The following is a 14025-nucleotide window of genomic DNA, read 5'->3' on the forward strand; positions in this document are numbered from 1 at the left end:
ATTTGTTTTAACTTAAAGTGAGCCTGTAACAGAGGCTTGTCTTATGTAGTATTTTCATAATGTCTTTTCTAGCTAAAATTCAAAGAATTATAATCTTTTAATCCATTTAATCACTTAATCCATTCACAGTGTAAACTAAATGTGAAGTAGGCAAACTGAAGAAAGGAGTCCTTCACATAAAAGACCTGGAATAGGGACTTCCCTGGTGGTGCAGTGGTTAAGGATCCGCCTGCCAATGCAGGGGATGTGGTTTTGGTCCAGGAAGATTCCACATGCCACAGAGCAATTAAGCCCGTGTGCCACAACTACTGAGCCTGTGAGCCACAACTACTGAGCCCACATGCCACAACTACTGAAGCCCACAAGCCTAGAGCCCGTGCTCCGCAACAAGAGAAGCCCCTGCGATGAGAAGCTCACACACACCGCAACTAGAGAAAGCCCACGCACAACAACGAAGACCCAACCCAGCCATAAATAAATTAATTAATTAATAAAAAAAGACCTGGAATAAATGTGAAGTTATCATCTAAGAACTTATATATACAAAGAGGAAAACCAGTATACAGAAATGATTACAGTACTAGAGCCTGACAGGAGGGCCACAGCTCAAGGCCATTATGGTCTATCCAGGATGTTGTTACACCACTCTAATCCTTTGGGATCATCAAAAGTTAAAACTTGCTTAACATTTAAAGACAAAAGCTGCTTGGAATTTCTGTTTCTTTGAAAAAGGGCCCCCAAATCGTTCTGTTTTCTAAAGCTCTCATACACATTCACATATATTAAATTTTTAACAGAAAATTTCAGCACAATCTGTTAAACATTAAATTAACCTCGTCTTAAATCGTACCTTTATTAGTGACCCACACATTTCATAAATTCCCCTAACAAATTTCATCATCGAGGACTAGATTTCTGTCCTTTTACATTGTGAGCACTAAGTTCTTAACTAGAGAATAATGTACCAGCCCACAAAATTTCAGGGAAGAGGAGAGAATCAAGTACATGATCTTAGACCCTAAATTAAGAACCCCTGCTTTTCAAGAGAAAGGAGAAACACACCACTCTCTTATCTCGCACTGTCCTACACAACAGTAATGAAATATCCCTTACACATATTGGCAGAGCAACATTTTATCATGTCAGTTCCTGACTTAAGCCAACAGAAACTCCCCCAAAATAAAAGTAAACCAGCCTAAACAAAAACAAATGAGAAGAGTCGGGGTTGCACAACACTGTGAATGTACCAAATGCCACCAAACTGCTCACTCTAAAATGGTTAATTTTATGTTATGTGAATTTCACCTCAAAAAATTGCATATGTATGCATTTTTTGGCTGCGTTGAGTCTTCGTTGCTGCACGTGGGCTTTCTCCAGTTGTGGCGAGCAGGGGCTACTCTGCGTTGCTGTGCGCGGGCTTCATTAGTTGCAGGATGCAGGCTCAGCAGTTGCAGCACATGGGTCCCAGAGCACGTGGGCTTCAACAGCTGCAACGCGTGGGGTCAGTAGTTGTGGCGCACGGGCTTAGTTGCTCCGTGGCATGTGGAATCTTCCCAGACCAGGGATCAAACCCCATGTCCCCTGCATTGGCAGGCGGATTCTTAACCACTGCACCACCAGGGAAGTCCCTGTATATATCTTTAAATGAGACACTGTTTCTTTGTTTTTGTTGTTGTTGTTTTTCAATGAGACACTATTAATCACACACCAGAGATGAATATGGTCAGATACTCTAAAACACAGGATGGTGAAAACTGTTGTCTGGGGCTTCCCTGGTGGCGCAGTGGTTGAGAGTCCGCCTGTCAATGCAGGGGACACGGGTTCGTGCCCCGGTCCGGGAGGATCCCACATGCCGCGGAGCGGCTGGGCCCGTGAGCCATGGCCGCTGAGCCTGCGCATCCGGAGCCTGTGCTCCGCAACGGAAGAGGCCACAACAGTGAGAGGTCCGTGTACCGCAAAAAACAACAACAACAACAACAAAAAACTGTTGTCTGCTTTAGAAGCCAAAGAAAAAGCAGCCAAGATAGAGTTCAAAGAATAAGTCAAGTATTTGCTGAAGAGTCTCAAAAATCAAGTTCTTTCTGGGAGCTGGGGGGGAATTTATTCCTCAGGAGAGTCCCAGGGCAAAGCCAAGCCATCACGGAGCTGGAATTCACACTACCTTTTTACCAGATCAAACTAGAGAAGTCACCGGCTGTTCTGAGGACCTGAAGTATGACCTCAGGACATTGTTAAAAAAAAAAAATAATGCTGCCACAGTCAAAAGCACAATCACTCTAACTTTCCTAGCCCAGAGTATGATGTCACTGCATTTCAGAAAAGGTCTCCCTGTACAGGATTATACATCTAGATTTAACATAACCTAGTTTCTACTAAATATACGTTGTAAAAGTCCCTTCTCAACTATTCCTCCCTCCTTCCGGTGCCCGTAAAGAGAATAAGGCCAGAAGAAAATTAAGAGGGTCTTAATTTCAAATGGCTCTCTGGGAAATGGCAGCTAAATTAGAGTTGGCGAGGCCACTAAATCCCCTCTTCGCATAAAGTAGGACTTTACACAGTTGGTGCTAGTAGGGAAAAAGTGAACAGTTGACCAAATTAAAAAGCAGAAAGGTCATCTCAGCAATCTTTCATTACAAGGGTGAGAGGTGCTAATCAGATATTTCAATAATGCAAAGACAATGGCATCTTCAGCTATCATTTATTGCCTAAGAAATGACAGCAGACAACTCATTACAACAGACACACCTGCAATTTCCATTTAAAAATGGCCACAAAATAATTTGTTAATATTATCCGGTAAGAAAAAAGCTCAAAAGTTTTACATCCAATTCTTAACTGAAATAAACTCTGGAAAACTTACGCCTGGAAGGAGAGAAAAGAAGGAAGAAAGGAAAATGCGTCCTACCTGATTCGTTCCCTGTTCAGTTTGGTTCGTAATATTTTAAAATACGGGTGTGTCAAAGAAGAAAAAGAAAAGATGGAAGAACTGGGCTTTCTTGAGTCTCTTAAGTCACAGAATGTTAGCTTTGTATTACCTTTACCACCCAATTTTCAGTGAGGCTATTTGCAGAACACACTATACTTTCTGCTTCTTTGGGAGTTTAAAACTACTAAGATACCTGCAAACAGTTCTCATCTTACCACCACGCTTAGTCATCATTGGAATGTGTTACACGTTTTCTTGTACAGCTTCATCTCCTTCATCTGCTGCTTTCTATTATGAGTCTGTAAGTGTACCCTGAGGCTAAGCAACAGAATTATACCAGGGAGGTGATTAATAATTTAAATTGTTCCTCACTGAGACCACTTCCTTTGTCATTCTTCCTTTTCTAAACTTACTGAGTTTTCTTTACTTTCTCTTTTAAACCACATGATTATAACAGTGTTTGGCATTTAAAAAACACTTCTTAAAAGTCAAAGTTTAATGAAGCATTCACACTTTATTCACACTGCTTCATAATGAAGCAGCCAGGTGAGTTGAAAAAAAGTCTGCCCCGCAAATGGGCACTGTTTTCAGTGCTCTGAAAACAAAGAGCATGAATCAATTCTTTGGATTCAAAGAATATGGAATAACAGGAAGTTCCAGTTTCTTTACCTCTGTCTTAATCTACAGTCTTCCCCCAAACCAGACCGCTCCTTCTAAGACCAGAAAGAAAAAACTCCGGGCTAAGATTTACTCCCACCTGCTTCCCCCTCTCTCACATCGGGTCAATTCTGGAGGTTTCTCTTCCCTTTCTCCAATGTCAGGAATTCCTCTTCTTTCCCCAGGTGGTCAAGATTCTAGGGATATGTTCCTCCATTACGAGGTGAGGGAGGAGCGGTGTCTCAACCTCAAATTACAGAAGACGGGTGAGGTCTGCCCATCTATGAGCAAAACTCTGGGGGAACCCCTTTCCCCTTCTGGTACCTGGACACGTCCCAGCCTCTCAGTGAACGACGCCAAACCGGGAAGAAGGTTCTCCCCTCGGCCTCCAGTCTCTACCGGCCACACCCCTGGCCTCTGGCCCTCCTAACCCCCCACTTCGAACATATCTTTTCCCCAGTGCCCCACAACTCCCAGTTGCCACCCCGCGGATTCCCTCACCCCGCTCCAGCGGTGGAGTCCCTTTCTCCAACCCTCTTACTCACAACGGTCACACCTGACGGCTCACTCCATCTTCAATGGTCACGCTCCTAAGATTGCTCTCCTCCGCCCGTCTCCAACCAAGCCTGGCCCCCTTCCCCAAAAGAGGGACACACCCCAAAGTTAGCCGCCCTGAACTCACCGGAGGCAAGGGCAGGGGTGGCAGCAGCAGCCAGAGAGCACGGTCCGAGCGGTGCTCTAATGGTTTCCTGCACGCCACGACTCCTTCTCCAGGTCTAAGCCACTGCGCAAAACCCACGTTGCCAGGGACAAACATGGTGGACAGGAAACTCCGACGTCAGACAGCCTCGCCGTGTGACGTCATCCAGGGAGAACCAGAAAGGCGGTCCTCTCGGTCGCCTTGGAGACGGAAATACTTTGCGCCATCGGGAAGCGACCTGAGGTCCGGGCCTCCTAGGAAGTTCACTGACTATCGGAACGGATCTATTAAACAAGCTGACATTCCCTGGATTTGTTTCCTCGCACAGGAGTTCTCTAAAAACTTACACATAGGGATAGTGAAACATCCTGTTTTCTTAAAAAAAGAAAACAAAAAACCCAGCTAATTTCCCTGGCCAGTTCAGGAATGTGGACGATGGTGATCCAGCCCAAGACCATACAAGGGCAGTGGGACTGGAGGAGAGTGGTGCAAGGAAAAGAGGTTGACATGGCCTCAGATCTGAGTTTGAATCCATCTGAGATCGAATCCCTGTCCTGAATGTGATTAGGAAAGTTACTTAACGTCTCCTCAACCTTAGTCTTACTTGTGAAATAAATCCGGTGATATAACTCTCTCCAGCTTGTGAAGCTTAAAGTAGGTAAGGTGCCCAGCATGTAACAGGCGTGCTTACACAAAAGTAAGTTCCTTTCAGAAACCAAGACCTAGATATCTCTGTACCTTCCCCCAAAACGAAAACTTCCCACTTAAAACTGCTCTAAGTAATAATAAAGTCTTTAACCAAAAAAAGAAGAGGAATGTGAAGAATGAGAGCCTGAGGCAGAAGTTGGGAAACCAAAGTGCAAAGGGGACTGAGAAGTAGAGAGGTAGAAGGAAAAGCAGGTGGTCATAATCATTTAGGACGTTTTTAGAGTTCTATGAAAGTATAGGAACTATATATCTCTGAGGCCTAGCCGCCCCCTCCCCAAAGTTTGTTGAATGGATAAATGTATGAGTGAGTGGTCAACAACAACAGTTGCTAGAGAGAAAAGGAGGAAGGGCCGAAAAGTGTCCAAGGATTTAGCAGCACTAAGGTCTTCGATGTCATTGCTGAGACCATCAGCAGAGATAATGAAGGCAAAAGCCATGCTGAAGAAGTTTGAAGATAAATGGGAGGTAAGGAAATGAAAACAGATAACTCCATAAGAAAGTATGGCTGAAAGAGAAGAGATATAGGATGGTGTCTGAGGGAGAAAGTAGCAAGCATTTTATTTTTAAGTTCTATATTCATACATTTTCTTTACACTAACCCTTTAGCAATACCATGGGTTCAATCATTTTTCCTACCCATATGACTCCAAAATATCTATCTCTAGCCTTGACCTAGTCCCCAAATTTCACCACCAAATTGCTAACCGCACTGATCGTTAAGTCTGCACATATGGCTCACCCAAATTAAGCAAATCATAAGAGTATTGGGGGGGGGTGTTTAAAAACTGTGGTTCCAGGTACAACTCACAGAAGACAGAGGTGGATTTTGTAGAGATGCCACCAGAAAAATCTTTGATTCATACCTCTCCCCGGTTCAAAAACTTTCAACAGCTCCTCATTTCCTAATTTGTACAGAACCTATCCTTCTCCCAGTTTTCCCCATTTCTTTGCTCTTTAGTTTTCTCATCTACAAAATGGGAGAAATACTAATATCCAATCATAGTATTATTACAAGGATGAAATGAATTAGTGTACGTAAAGCACTTAGAACTATGCCTGCACACAGTATGGACTGTGTAAATATTTGCTATGATGGCAGTTATTTGAACAAATTACACTGCCAGAAATTACTAGCCAGAAATCTGGGGGTCATTCTTGATTTCTCTCTTAACTGCCACATTCATTCCATCTCCAAGTTGTCAATCCTACCTTCAAAATATATTTCAAATTCATCCAATCCCTTCTATTCACCTCATTATTCCAAGCCACCATCGCCTCTTGCCTCAACTACTAGAAACATCAACTCTCCTCCCAACCATTATTCATACAGCAGCCAGATTTTTGTTTCACTTTTTTTTTGACGTATAAACGAACATTCCAAAAAGTGCACATCAAAAATATAGAGCTTGATGAATTTTCACAAAGTAAATGTAACCACATAACCATTACGGGGTCATCTTAAAAATATAAACCTGGTCATGACTCCGGTGTATAAATCCTTCAATGACCTCCCATTATACTTTGACTAAAATCCAGTTTCCTTCCCATGGCCTATGAGTGGTTAGGCTCCTGTCTACCTCTCTTAATATCATTTTATCCTTTTCAATCACTGCTCATTTCCTCGTCATTTCACCTCTTGCTAGCTTTTGCAGCTCTCAAATAGGCCAAGCTCTTTCCCATCCTAGGGTCTTCACAACTACCGCTCCTCCTACCTAATATTCGTTTTCCCCAACTCCACACAGGCCTGGCTGGCTTATAATTTAGGTCTCACTTTAATTGTAATCTCATAAAGGCACTCCCTGATTACCCAGTCTAAAAGGTTCTTCTCTTCCAGGCCCCACTGCCACCCCCATCATAGCCCTCTTTTCCATTTGTAAATTATATATTAGTCTCTTTACTTGTTTATTATTTCTCTCCCCAACTAGACTGTAAATTCCATGAGGGCAGATACCAAGTCTGTTTTTATTACTACTGTCTACCCAGCACCTAGCATAATGCTTGGCGCACAGCATGTATTCAGTAATAAATGAATAAGTAAATTATTCAGGAATAAATGAATGAATGTCCACAAGCAAAGTACTAAAACTAGCATTTAAGAGCCTCTATATTATGGTCAACAGTATAGACTATGTATTATTGGTCTATTTTCCTCTCTATATTTAAACAAACAATTTCCTCCTCAAATAAAATCCACGCTGCTCCCTTAGCCTGGAAAACCCTGTCACCATGACTGTGACTTTCCCCAAATGTACTCATCTTTTGAGGTCCACCTAATCCACAAAACTTTCTCAGTGGACACCTGGTCCTGATATAAGATGCAGGAGATACCAGGTTACATCGCTGTATTAGAAAGCAACTGGCAGAAAGAAGCTGAGATAAAACGTGAGGTTAGAAACGATCTTCCCCTTGGTTACAAAGGCCAATATAGCTTCTGTTTAAGCTAGTTTGAACGGCCTCATTTCTCCCAGCTCTTATTGTCTCTTCCTCTAAACTCACCATATTAACCTATCTGATGGCTCTTCACACCTTTTAACATAAGTGCAATCAATTTTTGTGTCTTGCTTATTACACCATAAACCTGGGAGTGGGATTTGTGATGAGGTGTTTATTATTTATTGGCTGTAATAATTGACATTGTTATTTTTGACTGCCTTTTTTCTCACATAACAACATCAGTTTTACTTTTGGAATATTCTCAAAGGACTATTAAGGTGTCTTGCACTCTTCTGGCTAAGAGTGAAACAGCGAGTGGAGATGAAATCTGAACCAAGGTCAGTCAATAGGGATCTGAATCATAAGTACAGTGACAGAAATTTGTTGAAGCTCGTTCACTGCAACAGCAATGCCTGTATGACCCTTTGCTAATTCTTGCTAGAAACATCCAGTAAGACTGTGTAATTCCTGTTCCCTCAGAGCTGGTTTTCCTTATTCTGTTAGCTACTCCATATTCTTCTAATTATTTTTTTAGTTTAAATTAGCCTGTTTTCTGTTGCTTGTAACCAAAGAACCCTAACTGATACCAATGTTAAACTAACTTCCCACTCGTCTTAGGTGATGCTATTTCTCAACTTTGTCTTTTTGCTGTTCACTTAAGAAAAGCCTCTCTGTAAGAGCTACCACTGACTAAGAACCTAAAGCTAGGTGTTTTATATAGATACATTATCTCTACTCCTTAAAACTCTGTAAGGTAAAATCTCCCATCAATGTGACTTTCTCCAGCAGGTATCCAATCAGACTATAAAACACTTTTTTTTTTTTGGCCATGCTGCATACAGGATCTTAGTTCCCCTGGCAAGGGATCCAAGCCATGCATCCTGCAGTGGAAGCACAGTGTCCTAACCACTGGACCGCCAGGGAATTCCCTGAAACACTTTTTGGAACCACAATTAAGGTTAATTTGCAAGATTTTATTTCTCCTATTGAAATAACTAAATCCAAACCTTGTTCCAGCGTTCTCATTATGTGAAACAATTAACTATCTTTATACCATAACGTCCTCTATGGTATAAAGTAAGCAAACTTCTATTTCTAGCTATTTAGCCCAGGGGTTGAGGGGAGAGGTTGGAGAGAGAGGAGATGAACTTTATTATCCAAATTCAGTAAACCTGCAGCTACTCAAGGCAATTGCATACGATGTAAAAGCAGTTTGCAAAAGGTCAGGTTAATTACATTAATTTTGGTATACAATGAAAAGTACCTTCTCTGCCAAGCCCCCCCCCAATTCATGCTAGTTAGAATTCAACAGCATCACTCCGTTTTAGCACTGTATTCATATCGCTAATGTGACGCATCCTACCGTGCTCGAGGGCAGGAACCATTTTCATTTAGTGTAGCAAGTGCCCAGAGTTCTGCTTGAACGTAACCTAACCTAGAAGACAATTAAGGTACCAGCTTGCATGAAAAATAATCGTCCCAAATTCTGAACAACAGCAGGAAATTTTTTTTGTTGTTAATAATTGGCAGCCATAAGGCTAAGGCTTCTATCTCGGCTTTGTCGCTTCAAATCCTTCCCGAAGGCGGCAAAAATAGTGAGCCACCACCCCCGCCGCAAGCAAAGTGAGTCTTCCATCTCCACATTCCCTTGGGTCCCTCGCCTCTCTCTATCGCCCCAGGGAACAAAGGCCTCAGCAACAGGCCGAGCTCTGGCTCCGGGCGCCAGACGTCAGTGCGGCGACCCAACACCTTGCCAAAATGACTCTGTAGAGAGATATCAGAGCCGTGGCTTTCCAACAACACAGCGATGCAAAACCAGCTAAGAAAAGTAAAACCTACCAGCGGAAAACTCCTCTCCAACCGAGCCCGCTGGGGGCGGAAGCGGAAGTGCCTGTGAGATCATAGAGTTCTCTAGTTCCGGTCGCGGAGCCGCGTTCGGGGCTAGAGCGCCTCTCCACGGCCGGCGGGCTCCAAGCAGCTTCTATTTCCGGTTGCGGCTTCTGACAGAAAGCCGAGACCTCCTTTTAAACGCGGCGTCGCGGGTTCCTCGCTCCTCGCCTGGGGTCAGCTCGCAAGGACTGGCGCGGGCGGGGGGATTGCACAACCCACAGCTGAGCCAGGCCGTTGGGGCCGGCCTGCACTGGCACCTTCGATCCCTCAGAGCCGCCTGGCTTTTGAGCCCTCCGGATTGGGAGTCCGTGATTGGCCGCCTCCAGGACTGCCGCTCGAGAGGCCAGCGCTCCTTCGCCGTACCTGTCCCCCCGTAGTCACGCTTTTCCCTGTGAGGTGCAGCATTAATCAACTCACCTCTCCCACACACTACTTCCCTAACGTGGGTGTCCGCGTTGACTTCATTCTTCACCTTCCCTTGAGACCCCTCCCCTCTGCCTCCGGAAGAGGTCTTTTTTGCCCAGTTCCTGTAAAATAGCACCCATCTGGCACCCCCAGAAAGTTCATGCTTACTAGAGAGTTTGTGGGCAAAGTAAAACCCAGTGCACACACGAAACTATGGCTGAGCACGGGGCTCACATCACAACTGCTTCTGCGGTGGATGACCAGCCAGCCACCCATCTTTGAGGTGGCAGCACAGGACAGTTTAATGACAGCAGTGAGACCTGCTCTTCAGCATGTGGTCAAGGTAAGGATTTAATTCTCTGCAAAGTTTTAGGAACGTCCGGGTAAAAACCAAGCCAATAATCTGAATTTATTTCTTGGCCTAAGTTTTGAAATAACCAATTAGCATATAATGCACCTCACATGATTTAATGGTTATGGAGTCTCTTGTTATGTGTACTGAATACCCAGCACTTCAGGGAGGTTAAGGTAGACCCAGAAAGAAAAGTGTGGACATTCAGAGGGAAAACAAGGAAATATAAATACAAGGCATAGTAGCTGTGTAATGGAATGAATTTCATTTATTTATTTTGCTTTAGGTTCTTGCAGAATCAAATCCTGCCCGCTAGGGCTTCTTGTGGAAGTGGTTTGATGAAATCACCCTGGTAGGTCTTCTGCTCCAGCAACATTATCTGTCTAAAACCAGCGCCTCGTTTTCTGAAAACTTTTATGGCTTAAAGAGGATCGTAATGGGAGACACACACAAGCTTCAGAGATTGGCCAGTGCTGGTCTCCCAAAGAAGCAGCTTTGGAAGTCAGTTATTTTCCTGGTTCTTCTTCCCAGTCTGAAAGTGAAGCTGATTTCTAGCCTGAGAGAAGAGGATGAATATTCCATCCATCCCCCTACTTCCCGCTGGAAACGATTTTACAGAGCCTTTTTGGCAGCCTACCCATTTGTTAACATGGCCTGGGAAGGCTGGCTTCTTGTACAGCAGCTTCGATACATCCTAGGAAAGGCCTGAGCATCACTCACCCCTGCTGAGTCTGGCTGGGGTTCGGCTAGATCGACTTACAGTTCAGGATATACAAGCTCTGGAGCACAAACCAGCCGGAGCCAGCATGATGCAGCAACCAGCTGGGAGGTAAGGCCTTAACATTTCCCCAACATATTTGATTAATAAATCCTAAAATCTTATCCCAATTTTATGAAATTTATCCGCCTCAGTCCACTTCGGGGTATTACATAAAATCATCGAAAAATTCTTGTGTCCATAAAACAAGGATTACCATCCTGGTAACCTTCCTCATCATACTGGCTACATTTTTGCACACACTTGCTATGTACCAGGCCCTGTGCTAGGTGTTTACGTATATTATCTGAATCCTCATCACAGCTCAATGAAATAAATGCATTAGCACCACTTAACAGTTGAGGAAACTAAGTTCTAACATTTGAGTACCTTGCCAAGGCCACACAGCTAATAGGCGGCAGAGCTGAGATTCAAGCCAGATCAGTACAATTCTAAAGACTGCTCTTAACCGTGGTGCTATCCCGCTGTGTCTGTGTTCTCTGACAAGTTCAAATATATTCCTCAGTACTGCTGAGTTGTTTTTTAAGTGAGTTATTTCTTTTTCTGGATATACTATCTTCCACCCCCATAAAGGTCTATATAATCAATGGCTCATTAATTTCTTTCTCAAAACACAAAGCAAACAAAGCCCTAGTCATTAAAAACAAAGCTTAGCTCCTAGAACTCCTAAACTACGGTAGGTCAGAAAGAGGGAATTATTTCGAATAGACACTTACAAGAGAAAACGCCAGTCCAGCAACTATTCAATCCCCAAGCTGAATCAACGATTCTAATGAAAAGTGTAAGAATTGCATGCGTATTAGTTGTTCTGTGATTGTACCTAAATAAACAGTTTCTGCTTTTGCCTCCTTGTTCTGTTCTCCAAACGGCGTTGGCGAGAAGATAAAGTCAGCTCTGAAGCAAGCCGTGGGAGGTGCCGCCTCATGCCTCTCTACTGGCCTTTCGGTGGGTGTATTCTTCCTGCAGTTCCTTGAGTGGTGGTATTCATCCGGAAACCAAGAAACCATCAAGTCATTGACTGCCCTGCCTACTCCACCACCACCGGTACATCTAGACTACAATTCTGATTCTCCCCTGTTGCCCCAAATGAAGACTGTGTGCCCACTGTGTCGTAAAAACCGGGTGAAGGACACCGTTCTCGCCACCTCTGGCTATGTGTTTTGTTATCGCTGTGTGTTTAATTACGTGAAGAGTCACCGAGCTTGTCCCATCACAGGTTATCCAACACAAGTACAGCATCTGATTAAACTGTACTCCCCTGAGAACTGAAAGGGATTAGCACCTTGTCTCACAACGAAATGACTGCGCTATAAGGCCAGAGGGCTGGTTTTCCGCACAGTAAATAGCATTGTTTGATCATCCTCAATTAATAATTGTATGAACTTTAAACAGCCACATGGATTTCTTTAAAAGGATGTACTCGTGGATCTTAACCTTTTAGCTTGCTCCCTAGACACCTCTACTTAGAGTTGACCGAGCTGGTCAGAGTGAGAGAATCAGGACTGGCAGGGGATGTGAGGGTCAGCATAGAGAAGGTGATCAAAGAGGGTAGTCGGCACAGAAGCTTTTCCTGTCCCCTTCCTTAAAGGACAAGAGGTATAGAAGCTCTCAGGAAAAACCCAAGTTAGACCTCGTAGAGTGGGTAGTGAAGGGGAAGCAGGCCTTTTGAGAAAGGAAAGCATTTATCTGCCTATGAGGAATAGGTTTTATCAGTTTGCAAACAGTATGAAATATGGACCTGCTTTTTTAAATTTTATTTTATTTATTTTTTTAATACAGCAGGTTCTTATTAATTATCACTTTTACACACATCAGTGTATACATGTCAATCCCAGTCTCCCAGTTCATCCCCCGCCACCACGGACATGCTTTTTATAGAAATACTTAGAAACACTTTCTCCTTCCATATGCTGAGACTCATTTGTTAAGTAACATTTGCTATAGTCTATCACCTTTTAAAGATCCCTTTGTGAACCACACATACCTTCCTTGGGAAACTGGTTACAGGAAAATAGGGGTTGAATATATACAGAATAGTCTGAAGACTTCAGTGTGAAAGCAAAGCTATTAATGAAGAGATGAAGTAAAATACTGCCCTAACTATGACTGTGTAAAGACAGGATATTTCCATAAGCTCTTTCTGCTTGCTGTTAAGAGTTTGCTAAGTTGACATGAATTATTCTGGCTATTACTAAAGTTTCTATGAAACGCTTAAGTAAATTTTAAGAATAAATGTTTTTTGGCAAAGAGCTGTTCCATGTCATGATTATGTGGAAACTGAAAGATTAGTCGAGGTATTTAGAGTAAATTTTTCATTCAGGCCACCTTTGCGTTTTGTTGTTTTTTTTTTTTTTGCGGTACGCGGGCCTCTCACTGTTGTGGCCTCTCCCGTTGCAGAGCACAGGCTCGGGACGCGCAGGCTCAGCGGCCATGGCTCACGGGCCCAGCCGCTCCGCGGCATGTGGGATCTTCCCGGACCGGGGCACGAACCCGTGTCCCCTGCATCGGCAGGCGGACTCTCAACCACTGCGCCACCAGGGAAGCCTCTACCTTTGATTTTTTGAGGCATTCTGTATTAACATTTTGCTTTTTTTGCTAATCCAATATTGGAGAGAAATCCTCTCCTCCAACAGCAAGAATTCAATCTTGAGTGAAATACCTTATTTCTCAAGTGAAATACTGTACAAACACTTAAGTTGCCACCGGATTGGCAGGGTTAAACATACAGGTTAAAAGCATACGGGTTAAAAAAAAAATCATTACTACAAGAGGAAGGATGAAAATGATTTTTAAGTGCCTCTGCTGAGACAGGTGTTGTCCAATACAACTCATTTCAGCAATTCAAAGCACATTTTCTGATAGCACTAAGATAATAGAACTAAATTTTGAAATAGAATATCCTATAGATTTTAAAATATTAACACTTTATGTACCATGAGAAGAGTATAATGGATATTTGCAAAAATTCTTATTAAACCACAAGGTTTTACCAGAACAAATACCATAGTTAAGTAAACTTTTTTTTAATTTAAAAATTTTTTAATTTGTTTCAAAGTTAAACCCAAGACACACTGACTTCACAGGAAATCCAATGAGAAATGTTTTTCTAGGCTGAACACGTGTTTCCCCTTAGTCTCCCCCCAAAAAACATGTACATGTTAATTACTTTCATTTTA

The 14025-nt window shown here is 43.1% G+C and overlaps 1 protein-coding gene and 1 pseudogene across 2 annotated transcripts in view; one reads left to right on the top strand and one right to left on the bottom strand.

Annotated features, from left to right (window-relative positions):
- Positions 1-14025, bottom strand: part of LOC307178192 (uncharacterized protein) — a 212164-nt gene that overhangs the window by 66328 nt on the left and 131811 nt on the right.
- LOC307177494 (peroxisome assembly protein 12-like) lies at positions 9479-12968 on the top strand (annotated as a pseudogene). The gene is made up of 3 exons (XR_013831796.1): positions 9479-10062; positions 10358-10900; positions 11716-12968. The product of XR_013831796.1 is annotated as a peroxisome assembly protein 12-like (transcript).

This window comes from Stenella coeruleoalba, assembly GCF_951394435.1.
Source record: "Stenella coeruleoalba genome assembly, chromosome: 19".
Classification (NCBI taxonomy): Eukaryota; Metazoa; Chordata; class Mammalia; order Artiodactyla; family Delphinidae; genus Stenella; species Stenella coeruleoalba.